Below are 16,425 nucleotides of genomic sequence, written 5' to 3'. Positions count from 1 at the left end.
CACCTCATCACTTGTGGCTTTGTCCTGCAAGATAATAAAGTTTTGTAAGAAATGTGTAGTGTTTCAGAAGTGACTTTAGGGTCTGAAGTGAGGGACCCCTTCTGGAGGCAGGGTCTGGATGGACTTGTGTGCAACAGGTCTCCAAGAGATTCCTTCTTCAGGACCCCTGGTCATGTGTGTGCTGAGGGCCAGTCCTCACAGCACTGGGCTGCAGCCACCCACTCCCCCAGCTGTTCTTGACTTCCAGGAATGTCAACAGACTCTTCTGAGGGCACTTCACCTTCAAGTTCTCAGAAACAATTAGCTATACATCACTTTTAACCATTGATGAGAAGAGGATTATGGGATACTTCCCCAGCCCCCCAGTAGCCCAAAAGAAGCATTGCCCTGGTCTGTGAAATAGCTGTCACTTTCATAATTGAATTTGAATCCTTCAAGGTCTAGCAGACACCCAGGAACACTTTCCAGGGCTGATTGGGATTCCTTACTATATTTATGAGCAGGTGTGGCTCTAGAGGTCACTGTGGGAATATCAGCTCTCCTCACAGCTGATACTCAATACTCTTGAAGTCGCTCCTTGGTTTAGGTGCCAGAGCTCAATGCTGTCTGCATAGTACAGAGTGGCCAGATAGAGAGGACTCACTCACTCAGTCTTCCTTGACAACAAAAAAGCCTATTCTCTTATTTGCATGTCAATACAAGGTTCCATTGCGTCAACTGAGGGCTACTGTATTAGTTTTCTAGGGCTGCCATAATAAAACACCACAAACTGGATGGATTAAACAGCAGAAATTAATTTTCTCACAGTTGTGGAGGCTGGAAGTCCAAGTTCAAGGTATTGACAAATGACAAGGTTTAGTTTCTCCTGACGCCTCTCTCCTTGGCTTCAGGTGGTGGTCTTCTCGTTGTGTCCTCAAATGGCTTTTCCTCTGTGTTCATGGATCCCTGGTGTCTTTTATGTGTCCAAATCTCCTTTTCTTATAAGAACATCAGTCAGATAGGACTCGGGCCCACCCTAATGGCCTCACTTTAATGTAATCACTTCTTTAAAGGCCCTGCCTCTACATACAGTCACATTCTGACGTACTGGGGTTGGGGCTTCAACATATAAATTTGGGGGCAGCATAATTCAGCTCATCACAGCCACCTTGTCTTCTTTTACTCACAACGTGAGGAGTTAGGCTCATGCTTTGGAGCATAAACAGAACCAGGCCCATCCAAAGTCAGTCTGAGGAGGAAAGAGTTCCCAGATGAGGTTTGGGAGTTTGTTAGGACTGGAGGGGCAAGTGTCAAGAGCCAGTTGAAATTGCTCAGTCTTGGGAATACCCTTTCATCTCCATCTTTTAGAGGAAAGACAGCAGTCTAAAGTCAAATGCCAGTTTTTATGTGTCTTGAAACTGTTTAATACCTTGCTTTATAGTCTGCCTAGGTCCCAGGTATAGCTGCACTGCCTGGCATTGCCTGGGGCACCTTCTAACATTGAGCATCTGCCTTTGGCGATTTACACTTTGTTCGCAGCTGAGCTGTCTGTCAGCAACTCCCAAAGCCCATAAAAGCACATATATCTTAATTACAGTGGAGAACACGTGGAGGGGCACATAGGCTGGGGCAGCAGATCCCAAAAGACACATCTTTGGGGAAAATATCTGTGTAATCTATTTTGCTGACCTTGAATGCTTCTTCTTTGAAAAAGAAAACAGAATAATGGTACATTATTCACACCCGCTGCCTCTCATAGTATTTTGTTTGACAACTAAAAGCCAGAGGGTTGCATTAAAGTTATTGCACTTTTTGTTTAATTGCTGGCTGGGGTGTGATTTCAATAAAAGGGGCATGGTGATTGTCCTGGATGCTCATGTGGTGTTGTTCACATTACTCCCAGGGTCTAAGTCTATCTAACAGCAGGGGAAAGTGATACTTAATTGGATTTTTTGCAGTCTTAGAGGCAACAACTGCTTCTTTCTTGAGAAGCTATATATTGAGTTCAGAGTTGAACCAGCTCAACTCCCGCATTGCATTTGCCTATTAACTTCACAGGCAGTTAAACAGAGGAATATAAAACCCTGTGACTAACTGTACTCCTAGCAGCCGAAAAACAGATAAGGCAATCTCAGAATCCTTTATTTCAGCACATTGTGGATGCCAAATACGTTTTCAATAATAAATAATAATGCAGTATTTCCCTTTGTCCATAGCCTCTCACTGTGCCCTACTCCCTGTGTAAAAGCTCATATTTTTTAATGGGAAAGAATATTGAGAAGGCAATTTTGGGAGGCCTTTGTAGAAGGAATTGTCAGAGGGTACTTGAGAGGATAGGCCCCAGAAGAGGCAAAGAAGAGAGAGTAGGAGCATTCCTGACTTCAGTAATGGGATACGTGGGCCAAGAATGTCTGTAGGCTGGTGGTTCTCAGCCCTGACTGACCATGAGAATTACCTGAGGGGCTTTTAAATAACACTGATGTCAGGGTCCTACTCCAGACTGACGAAATCAGAATCTCTTGGGAACGGAACATTTGTATTTGTTTAAAGCTCCCCAGCTGGTCTTCATGTGCAGCCCAAGTTTGTGAGCTTTTGCTGTAGAGAGATAACAATGGCTAGTCAAGGGTTTGGGCATCTGCTAGGAGTCTAGGTCTTTGAAACCATGAATGTTGGGGTACTTGCCAAAGTGAGCACCTGGGAACCTTTGGAACCCAATTGTGTGAGTTCCCAGAGCATTATCATCAATTTGGAACTTCATGCACTGAAGTGCAGCTCATGCCTTACCTCCTAAATTCCTCAAGCTGCACATGTCTTATTTTTTTTAAACTGAATCAGTACTGACAAAAAAAGAATTATAAATTTGATGCTCTGTGAGCATTTGTGTCATTTATGGAGTTGCATGAAGGTGGATACTTACCCCTGAACCCCAATTTTCTCATCTATAAAATGTAAATAATAATACATCTAAGTAAACTTCTTGAAGCAGGTTGTGACTGATGCCCCCTTCCCCACCCCCACCCCACTGACATTTTCCTCACTGGGTTACTGTAGGTATCAACTGATACGTGAACTACTGGTCATTTGGAGGCTTTTGTTTGGAGGTCATTTTTCTAGGTGGTTCTAGCTATAATCTTTACATTGAAGAGCCCATCTACCACTCTTGGAGATCCTGAGATCACGCTGGAATTGTCCAGGATGTGTAAACTAAAAATCTATTCCAGCCATCATAGGCCTCAGAAAGTCAGAGTTGAGAGGTGAATTGAATGATGATTTTGGAAATAGAATAATATGGTAATAGTAGAGGATTTATTAGGGTACTCTGTTAAGGACACCAATATGTACTCCTTTGGAATAATACAGCTTGGAACTGGTGAATATAATTCACCCACTGGAGGTACGAGCAGCACAGTTATCTAAATATGGATTCAATTGTCTAGCAAGACTGAAAGAATGGGGCACAGAGGACCTGTTGGTTTTGGTAGAGAAACAGGGGTGAACAAAAGGATAATGAGGGAGTGCCTGGCATCTAGCCTTGCTTAAAAAATGGTGTTGGATGAATGAAGAACTATGTGTAGGTTCCCAAGTTATTCAGTTACTCTTTTTCATGAATTTGAGGTCAAATAAGAGCACTTAAAAGTACACAATAGGATGTCCACAGATAACCTGGAAAAAAAATGTTTGCAGCATATGTTACATCATAGTTGTTGCTCATTAAATCACATTGATTGGGTGTGATCCAAGATAGGTATCTTCATACTATGTGGAGAGGTGGAGCCACTTAAAATGTTTTTATGGGTCTTCATTTTTGCCTTTTGTGACCTCCCTACTCCCTCCCTTCTTCCTCTCCTGCCTCCTTTAGGTATTATAGCTGCTAAATAAACCAGGAAACCAAAGCATCCCCCCCCCCCCCCACACCAAATTGGTATCTACAACTGTGTATTAAGGACCTTATTGCTGAGAGCTGAGTGAAGTCCCTCTCTCAGACAGTCTTCTGAGATGAACGGGACATGCAGGAAAGGTGCGGCCTCCAAGGGTCTTCTATTAACAACCAACTTCTTGTTTGTCATCCAGATTTCTTATTTTAAATGAATTAGGTGCTTGGAAATAGAGTCACAAGACTGGCCAATTTTCTCCTAGAAGAGTGGCAGCAAAGGAAAGCTGGAATGCATTAATCATAAATGAGTCAATTAATTACTGTTCTCCTTCCCCCGTGGGGTCAGTGCTGGCAACAGTAGGCCCGGAGTTATTGAGGGAATTAGACACCGAAGATGCCCTTTATAGAGCCAATTATGTGGAAATAAATTACTCCTTCAGATGACAACATGCTGTTCTCTCAGAACATGTAGGGAGTGGTGTCTTTTTGTCTCTGAACAGTCTGCATGTAGTTTTCATGATAATTAACACCCTTAAACTATTTGTGGAAAAGCAAAGGTTTCTTCTGGCTCCAGTTCTTTGGATATAAGGATACTTCAGGCTTAGAAAACGTAGGGGTGGTTTTGCTGCGTGATGTGTTGACATTTGAGAGGTTTCAAGGAGGTGTGACAGAAACTCCCAGCAGCTCTTGGAGAGGCCTGAAAGGCAGGCAAGTGGTATAAGTCACTCCCTGAGCTTTTACTCACCCCACGAGAATAACAGGATAGAAAATCTAACAAACAGATTTCAGAATTCACACTGCTCTGCCATAAATGCTCCTGGCATGAAATGGCCACTGCTATGCAGGGAAATAAGCAGTTATGTGAGCTGGTGGCAACTAGTCCTTGAGGAGGGCCAAGGGAGGAAGCAGGGTTGGAGAGAGCATGACTCTCTGCCCTCCCTCGCAGCCCAACCCCTTCCTTTCCGGTCCTCAGTGTCCCCCATCCTCATCCCCACCTGAGACCTAATTAATGTGGGGAGAAGAGGATGGGTCAGGATGCTCATTGCAGCATGGTTATAATAGTGAAGAACTGGAAATCTCCAACATCCCTCCGAAAGATTTGGTTAAAGGGCCACAAAGGAGCCTCTCAGCAATGAATATCTACAGCAGCTAGAAAGGAATCAGATGCAGCTCTGGTTGCTGACTTGGAGAATCTTCTAGGCATGTTAAAGGAAATGAGGTATATGGGCTAATGCATTTCTGTAAAATAGAACTACATATTTCCATGTGTGTGTATAATATATGTCTATCTATCTATATATTATATAGAGATATGGTTGTACCATATTAAATTGCCTTTTTGAAGGTCAAAATTGGTTGGACGTTGGCAGTTTCACATAGTTTAACTTCAAGTTTCTCAATCATGACACTATTTGGGCCAGATAATTCTTTGTTATGGGGGCTGTCCTGTACATTACTAGATGTTTATCAGCATCTACTCACCTTTATTCACTGGATGCTAGTATCAGTTCCCAATTATGACAGTCAAAAATGTCTCCAGATATTGTCAAATATCCCTTGGGGGGAAAAATCCTTTCCTTGCCTAGAGAACCACTTATTTAACTTAGTATATATAAATGGAACAATATACACCAAACTGATTTGTTATCAATTACTTCTGGGGAGGGAACTGAAAATGGCGTGTTGCAGTTTTAGCTTATTAGTGTTGTTTTAAATTATTTTACAACAAGATTACATTCATGTTTTACTTGTGTAATGAAAAAAAATCAAACTGAGCTATGTTTCAGTTACTAAAGAGTGGTGGGAGGGACCCCTTGGGCCTCATAGGAAGCGGCAGGAGGGAGCAGGATGTAGTTTTCTGTGCCCTGCTTGCTTCAGGCTAGCTTATAGTCCTGTGCTTTGCACTGGAGTGTTTTTGTTTGTTTGTTTGTTTTTGTTTTTTTGCGGTACGCAGGCCTCTCACTGTTGTGCCTCTTCCGTTGTGGAGCACAGGCTCCGGACGTGCAGGCTCAGCGGCCATGGCTTACGGACCTAGCCGCTCCGTGGCATGTGGTATCTTCCTGGACCGGGGCACAAACCCGTGTCCCCTGCATCGGCAGGTGGACTCTCAACCACTGCACGACCAGGGAAACCCTCAACTCTGTTTTGTTTCAATTTAGAATGTAGGTGGCCAGAACATTCAGACAAAAACTGGGCTCCTTCTAAGTATTTTTTCAACTTTTATTTTGAAGAATTTCAAACATAGAGAAATTTAAAGAATGGTGTAGTGAACACCCAGAGACCTTGCATGCAGACTCTACAATTGCTAAGTAACATTTTGCCATATTTGTTTTATATATTTTTTGAGTGTACAATTTGAATGTAATTTTTAAACATTGTAATACTTCATCCCTAAATATTTTTGCATACTTCTCCTAAGCATAACGACTCTTTACAATGATCTTACCTTAGGAAGTTAACAATAATTTTGTAATATCATTTAATCTATAGTTCATATTCAAATTTCTGCTGTTCCAAATTTGCGACTATAAAAGAACCTATAGCGTTTTTTTTGAACCAGGTTCTGTGGCTAAATTCAAACATTGTGTTTGGTTGTTATGTCTTATTAATTTTTCTTTGAAGAGTTCAACCTGATTGCCTTATAGATTCTTAATTTAACTGACTGTTTCCTCATGGAACATTTAACTTGTTATCTAGTCCTGGTTGTTTCCTGCAAGCTGGCAGTTAAGTTTAGAGGCTTAACTAATAGATTCAGATTAAAAACATTTGATTAGAATATTTAATACAGAGATGATGTATATATTTTTATTGTATAACATCAGTTCTTTTAATTTTTTTTTTAAGTTTTGAGGAAAAATAGGAATATATATTCAGGGCCTGAAACTAAAGAGATATTTTGTGGTATTGGACTCATTTTAGTACAGAAAATTACCAAATGGGAAGCCAGTGTCTATTGTTATACTCTCTCAAGTTTAGAAAGCAAGATGGTGGCTGATGGAATAACACTAGATGGATATTTCATTGTTTTGGTGTCTGTTTATCCTCAGACCTACTGCAGAAAATGTAGCTGGATTCGAACTGAGGGATGGACAGATTTCAAAGTGGGATGGAAACCAACAAAAAATTAGAGTGAACAGGGAGGCCTCTCTTGAGCCCTCCAGTCAGAAGATAGGAAGGAAGGGCCAGAAAAAATAAGTACCAAGAGCTATCATATAAGACTGATTCTGGGGATTCGATAATTTAAAAAAAAAATTCTTATTGGAATATAGTTGATTTACAATGTTGTGTTACTTTTTGCTGTACAGCAAAGTGAATCAGTTATACATACACATATATCTACTCTTTTTTAGATTCTTTTCCCATATAGGTCATTACAGAGTATTGAGTAGAGTTCCCTGTGCTATACAGAGGTCCTTACTAGTTATCTATTTTAAATATAGTAGCGTGTATATGTCAGTACCAATCTCCCAATTTATTCCTCCCTTCCTTTTCCCCCGGTAACCATAAGATTGTTTTCTACATCTATAACTCTATTTCCGTTTTGTAAATAAGTTCATTTGTACCATTTTTTTAGATTCCACATACAAGGGATATTGTATGATATTTGTCCTTCCCTGTCTGACTTACCTCACTCAGTATGACAATCTCTAGGTCCATCCATGTTGCTGCAAATGGCATTTTTCGTTCTTTTTTATGGCTGAATAGTATTCCATAATATATATGTGCCACATCTTCTTTATCCATTCCTTTGTCCGTGGGCATTTAGGTTGCTTCCATGTCCTGGCTGTTGTAAACAGTGCTGCAGTGAACACTGGGGTACATGTATCTTTTTAAATTATGGTTTTCTCTGGGTATATGCCCAGGAGTGGGATTGCTGTATCATATGGTAGCTCTATTTTTAGTTTTTTAAGGAACCTCCAGACTGTTCTCCATAATGGCTATGCCAATTTGCATTCCCACAAACAGTGTAGAAGATTTGATAATTAAGGAAACTTTCCTCCACTATGGTTTTTTTTAATAAAAAAGACAATAAACAGTATTTTATTTGGGGCCCTTACTCAGTATTTACAGATCCTCAACTAGGTTAAATATTAGCATTGTGTTTTATAAACTAAAACTCAGGCAGAGATTACATCACTTGTTGCAAACCACAGCAGGAGTCCTACCATGGTCAAGAATAACATGGTCTCTTTCAGATTAATCATCTCTGATGTGTGAATTTAATGGTGATAGCTTGCAAATATTCATAAAAAAGACTAGATACCACAGAAATTCTACTCTGGAATATTTGAAAATTCTTAAATTGATCCTATAAATTATTATACATACTGTGGAATAACCTACCTGCTCCCATTATAAATCTATTTGTATATAACTGATCCTTATAATAACAAACTAGCACATTACTGATTTTGTTGTTTTCTGCCTTTTGGGGTGGTTTAAGCAGGAAGACAACCAGCAAGTTTTCCTCAGGGTGCTAGACAGCTTTAAGTGCAGATGCTATGCTCAAGGCACCATCTATGATGATTTGGGGTCATAGGAAAGCACATATACAAGTGAAGCCAAGATCCAGAAAAGATGCCTGGATCCAAAAGAGGGGAGGCCCTTTGCAAGTCAAAGACGAAGAAAAAAAATAAATACTGTCTTCTTAGGCTCTGCCGATCCTCATTGTCATGCTACAGCCTCACAACAACGTATGGGAAGAGCTCCTAAAAAAGAGCAGTAAGTTTGTCCCAGTGGTCTGTTAATTAAAGTTCTTGTTAACCAGATAAACCACAAGAAAAATTAAATTTGTATTTTATTAAAGTGACATCTATAGATGCAAAATATCTAAATATTTAATATGAATATGTTCCACCTATCATGTATATTACTCTAATTGTCAAAAGCCTAATTCACTTAGCTCAGTATAATTACTTGAAATTCAGCTCATCTTGATACAGGTTCCTGGGCCAGCCTTCTCAAGTATTTGTTTAATTGTAAAGTTCCTTTTACTTAAAAATTTGTCAAATATTAATAGTATAAGATTAAGAGTGGTTAATTAACAACTGAGAAATTATAAGGAAAATATCATTAGTGTGTTATAAAATGCAGCATTCAGCAGCACAAATTTCAAGAGTAAGGATATAGACTCCTGTGCTTCTGAATAGACTGAACAACTTAGCCCAACATGGTTTGGGTCAAAGAATCAGGAAAAAAAGGAGGGAGGGGCCACAGGAGGCAAAGTATTTTATTCTAGCATCCCTCAAGTTGATGGTGGAAGTAAAAAGTTTCTACATTTAAAAAGTTTATGTAAGTTACATGAATTGTAATTTTCATAAAAATCAAAATGAAATGTTCTGTGTAGGACAAAAGATATGCCTAAACAACATATCATATTTGTACAAGGTGACACGAATGTCATGGATATTAGTAATGAATGAAAAAGCTTAAGTCTATGGCAGACTGAGCAAAGATTTCAGTTTGGTATTCTGTAACCACAAGACTGTAAACTACTCTTACTGTACAAAAGCTCTAATGACATATGGAATTTTGTGTAGGAACTCTTGTGCTTCTTCTGCTTGGCACATCATCTACTCTTTAATATGTGAAATTAATACAGACATTTGTGAGAAGTTGTACAAAACTATCGTGTTTACAAAAATGGCACAAAAGTGAATTCAGCAGTTGATGCACATGCACACTTCAGTCACATCTTCAACAACAAAAGGTATTGAAACGCTGTAGAACTGAATAAGAATGCTAGCTTCTATGGCAGCTGTTAAGCATTAGAGTCACCTAAGTTACACCAGAATGGGCAAATATTGCCCAAGTAAAATTCTGTTGTTAAAGCTGAAACAGACTTAAGGCCATTCAAGTTCAAGCACAGAGATACACATCTTTTGGAGCCCCATCTATCTGTGTTTGAAATTTGTGACCTTTCTTCTGACTTGTGGTCTTAAAATTTTGTTTTACAAAATCTGAAAATACAGAAGAAATCAGTACTACAGAGGTTATATTAAATAAGAGTAAAATACAAAGCTATGATTAAGATGAATTAAAGAAAGCCAAAAAGTTAAAATTGTAAAACTTACTTGTTGGGACTTTCCTACACTAGAAGTTAGGTATTATATACAGTTATTTTCAAGTAGATTACTTTATGTTTCTCTAACATGTTCTTTTCATCAGTACACTGTTAAACTAATCCAAAACTGTACACATGTATACTACTTTACAATAGCAGCACACACTACTGCTACCTGCAAAGCTGTCACTCTCAAATGACTTAGTGAATGAAGGGAAATAAAAAGTGGAGAAGGAACGTATTAAGGAGAAATAATGGGAATTAGAAGATTCATGCAGTTCAGCTCTTTCAACCAGCCAGCCAGCTTGCTAGCAGCAAGAGATAGCTTCCGTTGAGGATGGACCTGTGGAGTGGGAATGTGGTCACAGTGACCTTTGTCTTATCTGGGACTGCAGTAGGAAGTTGCTTGTTCTTCATCTTTGCTTTAGCCATGTTGTAATTCCCAGAATCAAAATATCTTTGCCCTTTCTGCAATCATTTCCTTAAGAAATCTGAACCTCCAGGCTTTTGTCCTAGAGGAAGATACCTTGCTTTTAATTTTGCTTCTTCAGCTTTCTCTGGACCAGTCACTTTATCTTCCATTTCCTTCTGTTCCTTTGTGGAGGCTGCCTCAGGGACTTCTGTGGATATACTGCTCTCTCTTAGCCCACTTCTCCACTATGGGGTTTGATTAACTTTAGAGATAGAGTTCTCGCATGAAGATAAAAGTGGAGGATCAGCCATATTATTCTAGTTTAGGGTCGCAAGGAAAACTGGATTAGGGAAGGTGGTTTGTACTGGAGATGGAAATAAGACTCTCTACACAACACTCCCCCGGAACTGAACTAACTTAACCTCTGGGATGGTTAATTTCATGTGTCAACTTGACTGGACCATGGGGTGCCCAGATATGTGGTCAGACATTATTCTGGGTGTGTCTGTGAGGGTATTTTTAAGAGATTAATATTTGAATCAGTAGACTGAGTAAAGCAGTCTCCCTCCCTAATGTTCTTGGCCCTCATCTAATCCACTGAAGGCCTAAGTAGAATAAAAAACTGAGTAAGAAAGATTTCCTTCTTTTGGCTTTTGGCTTTGAGCTAGGATATAGGTCTTTTCCTGCCTTTGAACTCAGACTCAGGCTGGAACTTACATCGTTGACTCTCCTGAGTCTCTGCTTGCTGACTACAGACCTTGGGACTTATCAGCCTCCATAACTGTGTAAGCCAATTCCTTATAATGAACCTCTCTCTATTATACATTATTATATGATACATGCTTTATATATCATGTAATAATATATATTATTATATATTTTAGCAATCAATCTGTCTATTGGTTCTTTTTCTCTGGAGACCATGACTAATACAACCTCCCAGCTGCAGGTGGGGCAGCTGAAGAGTTTTGCCTGGTCTGCTTCTGCATGGTAGGAAGGAAGTAGAACAAGAGCAGTGATAAGTCGTCCTCAGACTGTGGGGATCAGAGAGGGAGAAGCACCCCAGGAAAATGGTAAAAGTTCCCTCACCAACATCCTTCAAGAGGGTGGGAAAATTGGACATAGGAACCAACATGAGGGCTCAGAGGGAACCTGAGGAGAGGAATTCCATATACCAATTGGTGGTACTGAGGATTAGAAACTGCAAATTGTGAGACCTTAAATATTGTCTCAAAACAGAAGCTGGCCTGAGCTAACTCTAATAAGAAAAGCTTCTTGGGGCTGGATTCAACCAGTAAACCAAGAAAGATACCATTTTAAGATACATTAATAAACCCCAAAAGTATTCTCAGTTGTTTGCCCTGCACGGACAAATGAAGAGTATGTAAATAGATCTTAAAAGCATAAATTCATAAGCACTCAGAAGTTACAAAGAACATTAGGGACATACAAAATGGCTTTTGATTCAGATAAATTTGATTCCATTACACATAGTAAAAACCTGCCTCATTATGATAGATTGAGTCTATATCAGGAAAGTTCAGATTATTGGTGATTTTGTGTAAGGGCAGCCTTGAATATGTCTGGCCTTTTGTCCGTTGGAAATAATTAGATAGCCAAGAATTACTGCCAAGGACATTTGGTTTATGGATGGGATATTTCTTAATGAAGGTGGTAATGACAATAACAAGAGCATCCATATTTTTACTGTCTTTTTTAAAAAATTAATTAATTTTTGGCTGCGCTGGGTCTTCGTTGCTGCATGCGGGCTTTCTTTTTTAGTTGCGGTGAGTGGGGCCTACTTTTTGTTGTGGTGTGCAGGCTTCTCATTGCGGTGGCTTCTCTTGTTTCGGAGCCCAGGCTCTAAGCACACAGGCTTCAGTAGTTGTGGCAGGCGCGCTCAGTACTTGTGGCTCGTGGGCTCTAAAATGCAGGCTCAGTAGTTGTGGCGCACGGTCTTAGTTGCTCCACGGCCTGTGGGATCTTCCCGGACCAGGGCTCGAACCTGTGTCCCTTGCATTGGCAGGCGGATTCTTAACCACTGTGCCACCAGGGAAGCCCAAAGCATCCATATTTTTGTTTCTAGTTCTGAGAATTTCATTAAATAGTACTAAAGGTTTCAAATGGTCTTGTATTTCAAAGCACTCTCTCTGTGCCTCTTTGCCTTACCTTACACTAGCCCTTCTACCTGAATGTGGTTTTTTTTTTTAATTATTGCAGTTTTACTTATCATGACCTGACCTTCCCCAGATATCCATTAAACACCTATGAAAATATAATTAATGTAATTATTTAATTCAGGGAAATCTGTGCTCCTATCAAGTGCAAAGCCCTATGCCAGTTTTTAGAGATGCAGATGTTCTACATAGTCTCTTCCCTCGAATTGCTCCTAATCTAATCTGTAATTGCTCTTAAAATTAAGGATGAGCACTGGCCATATTCCATTATCCAGGAGGAATTTCTACTGCTTCTTTTGATGATGGTACTGGATTAAGAAACTCAAGCCATACTGTTTCTGGCATGGCTACTCCTATATTAAAGCAACATTGCCACATCCTTAAGATGTAAAACTCCAGAGATACATGTTGAGAACTCTCAGGCAGTGTAATAAGGTATAACTGTTCATTTCATTACTTTTTCTCATTAATGAGAACTGGTCCACAGATGGCCTCAGTTTTCCTGGGAACTGCATTTCCCCCTCATGACTAGGAAAATGATGGGGACAGTCCCTATTCAGTTTGGTAAAGGATCCTGGTTGACTCATCTACCAGGAACTGGGCTCAGAGCTGTGCTCATCAGTTTGCTCTTGGCTTTATATTTGATGAACGATTCTTCTAGGTCCAGAGGAGATAGTAAGTACACTATGGAGAGAACAGTCTGTATAGTACCAAGGAAGAGATGCTTCCTGTGTTTTTTAAAACACAGAAGAAAAACATGAAAAATAAATTAGATTTACTATAAAAATCAGAAGAAAATTTTAGAAGGTAAAATTTGATGGGTTTTATTAATTTGCAAGAGGAAATCACCTCTATGAACAAGAAGAGTCTTTAGGAAGAGATTTATTGAAACAAAAGAATAGTCAAATTAAAATCCATATTGAAGGCAGAAAAGACCAAATTCACCAGTAGAGAAAATTGAATAAGTAATGAATATGGTGGTTTTAAATGCTTTAAAAAAGTTGTCAATCTCTTTCTTTAATGAAAGCATATAAAGGTTCTCGCCATGTAAAGGTTATGACTGAGTTTCTGGTTGAAGTGCAGATAGGGTCCCAGAGCTCCATCTACTACACTTTCATCCTTGACCCGAATAGTGGATCCTATAGGCGTTCTCTAGAACTTCCACTGAAGTTTCTCTAGAGCGCTGAAAACTGCTGAGGTAGAGCATAAAATTGAGAAGGCACTCTCAGAATACATGATAAAAAGTTGAAAATGATGAGAGAAGATAAAAGATATGGGAGAGTGACCACAAAAATCTAGCCCATGACTAATAGATACTGTTAGAGGAGAATGAATGATTAATTAAGATAGAATTAATTTGTAATGTAGTAGAAGAAAACTCCTTATTTAAACAAACAAAAAACCAGATCTGAATCTGAAGGTTGAGAAATTTCTTGCATTTCAGGTGGGATTAAGAGATTAAGAGATCCATGATTGGATATGAATTGAGAGATCCATTAATGGATATCCTGGTGAAACTTATGAATTTCAAGGGTGAGCAAAAAAATTATGCATCATTTACTATGTGCAAACTAAACCTTATCATTCTCTACAAGAGTGGTATAAGACATAAATATACCTTTATTCAGCAACGAGATGATGAGGTTGGGGCTCTGAGAATTTACATAACCTCATCCACATCATACAGCTGCAATACAGTAGAGTTTAGATTTAAATCTAGGCATGCAAGACAAGGTAAAACAAGTTAAAACAAGTTACCTAAGAAGGAAACAATTTCAGGTTGTTCTCAGACTTTTTGGCTGTCCAGAACACCATAAAAATGCCTATGACAGTGCTTCTGAACACCATCTTCTCATTAACATTCCTTTGGAGCTTTATAAAAATCACAGATGAGTAATACTCATCCTAGACTGATCAAATCTGAAGCAGGATTACATAGCCAGTGTTGAGATCAGCTCTTCTACAGAATTTGTTAGGAAAAAGAAGATTGTGACACAAAAATTCTAAGCCCATCGAAATTTGTGTGTGAAAGCAATACAATGACATTTACGTATCTTTAAGATTTTTAGAAAATTTACTACGTAGGTTTTCTTCCCGAAAATACATATTTGTGTGCGTCTGTTAATTCAATGAGAGATGAATCCGTATTAAATTGTGAGGAGTGCTAACAGAAAAGAAGATGTATAGAGAGCACTGAAACATAAAATATGCAGAAATAGGTGTTATAACTGGTATAAATATGGTTGCAAGGTTGAATGTAATGATTTAAAAAATTCATAAAAGATTATGTTAAAAAGAACGATGATGGGGTTTAAAACCCCAGATTAATTAACGAAGACCTGGAAGTTGCAAAGGACACAGAGAAAGCAAAAGGACTCAATTTTTTGCCTTCTATAGTAGAAAACAGAAAGTTGTTTGATTCTTGATCTTTGATATCTAGATAAATATAGATTTAGGAATGTTTTTGAAAAATGTAAAAGAAATCACTAATTATGTATTATGTTAGTGCAGAAAACCAACATCAAAGTGGGTTGAGGAAAGAATGGGATGAGAAGAAATGAAGACAACAAGTACAGACAGCTTTTTCAAGGATTTTTACAGTGAAAATTAGCAGAAAATCAGGGCAATAGCTGGAGGAGGATGTAGAGTCAAGGGAGGATTTTTCTTTTGTTGTTAAAATTGGGCACCAGGAGGCATGTTTGTATGTCAACAGGAAAGATGCAGTAGAGAAGGAGAAACAGATGATGTGAAAGAGAAAGAAGACAGTGGCTGGAGTGAAGTCCCTGGGGAGGTGAGAAGTGATGGGATCCAGGATAGAGGTAGTGATTAACTTAGATGAGAGCGTAGACAGTTTATCCATTGTTACAGGAGGAAAGTTAGAATATGTGACTGTAACAAGTATTTGCTTTATGCGCTTGGGCTATTACTCAACTTTTCTGTGCCTTAATTCTAGCTCTAAAATGGAGAAGGTGATACTTACCTCATGGGGTAGGGGTTGTGAGGATTAAGTGAGTTCGTGTATATAAACTGTTAGGAGCAGTGCTTGGCAAATAACAAGTAATCAATAAAAGTTAGCTATTATTATTTCCTTTTAAAAAATATATGCAGATGAAAAAGGTTCTGCAGATGGACAGTGGTGATGGTTGCACAACAATGTGAATGTACTTAATGCCACTGAACTTTACACTTAAAAATGGTTAAAATGGTAAAATTTGTGTTATGCATATTTTACATAAAATATGTATAATTTACAATAAAAATAAATGTAGGTGAGTTGATGAAATTTGGGGTTGCAAGATGAGGTAGATTTGGTCTAATCTGTTTTTCTATGAAATGATGTCATAGATGAGATGGGGAAGGGGTTTGATGATCTGAGGAAGGAGAACAGATGTGAAATAATCCTGTCAGTGACTGAGAACATGAATTTACTAGGAAAGTGTAGTGGGCTATCTGGGAGTATAGGGTGCCCATTTGAAATCGGTGGTTATTCCAAGTTCAGTCACCAGGTGCAACTTTGGCGCAGGGGTGAAGTAAGTGGGTTATTGGGTTAACCCACCTAGAATCTACCCCAGGTGAGTTTAGTAAATGGAAAAAGGAGCTAAGATGTTAGCAAGGGAGTTGTTAGATAGAGTGCAGAACCATGGAATTCAGCACTATGTAATAAAATAAAGAGGTCTCAGGCAAATATGATCAGAAATGAAAAATAGTACAAAACAATACACACTGAGGACAATGTTACTATTGATCAAGATGAAATGGCTGTGGGACATTTAGATAATTGCTTAATTTCAGACTCTAATGTACTTTAGTGTTTAACTGGTTCAGAACCCTAGACTTACGGAGGAATTCTAAAAAGGGTTTTCTTTTGTATGTGACAAGAATCTATTGAACTATTTTCGCTTCCCCTTTGCTATCATTT

General features: G+C 38.8%; 1 pseudogene; it reads right to left on the bottom strand.

Annotated features, from left to right (window-relative positions):
* Positions 1-10,158: 10,158 nt before the first annotated feature.
* On the bottom strand, positions 10,159-10,541 carry LOC113618578 (cAMP-regulated phosphoprotein 19 pseudogene; annotated as a pseudogene).
* Positions 10,542-16,425: the final 5,884 nt, after the last annotated feature.

The sequence above is a fragment of the Aethalodelphis obliquidens genome, unplaced genomic scaffold (assembly GCF_003676395.1).
Source record: "Aethalodelphis obliquidens isolate GAN/ISIS:26980383/991018 unplaced genomic scaffold, ASM367639v1 scaffold5, whole genome shotgun sequence".
Taxonomy (NCBI): Eukaryota; Metazoa; Chordata; class Mammalia; order Artiodactyla; family Delphinidae; genus Aethalodelphis; species Aethalodelphis obliquidens.
Note: the sequence above shows the minus strand (reverse complement) of the source record. Positions and strands in the feature narration are given on the sequence as shown.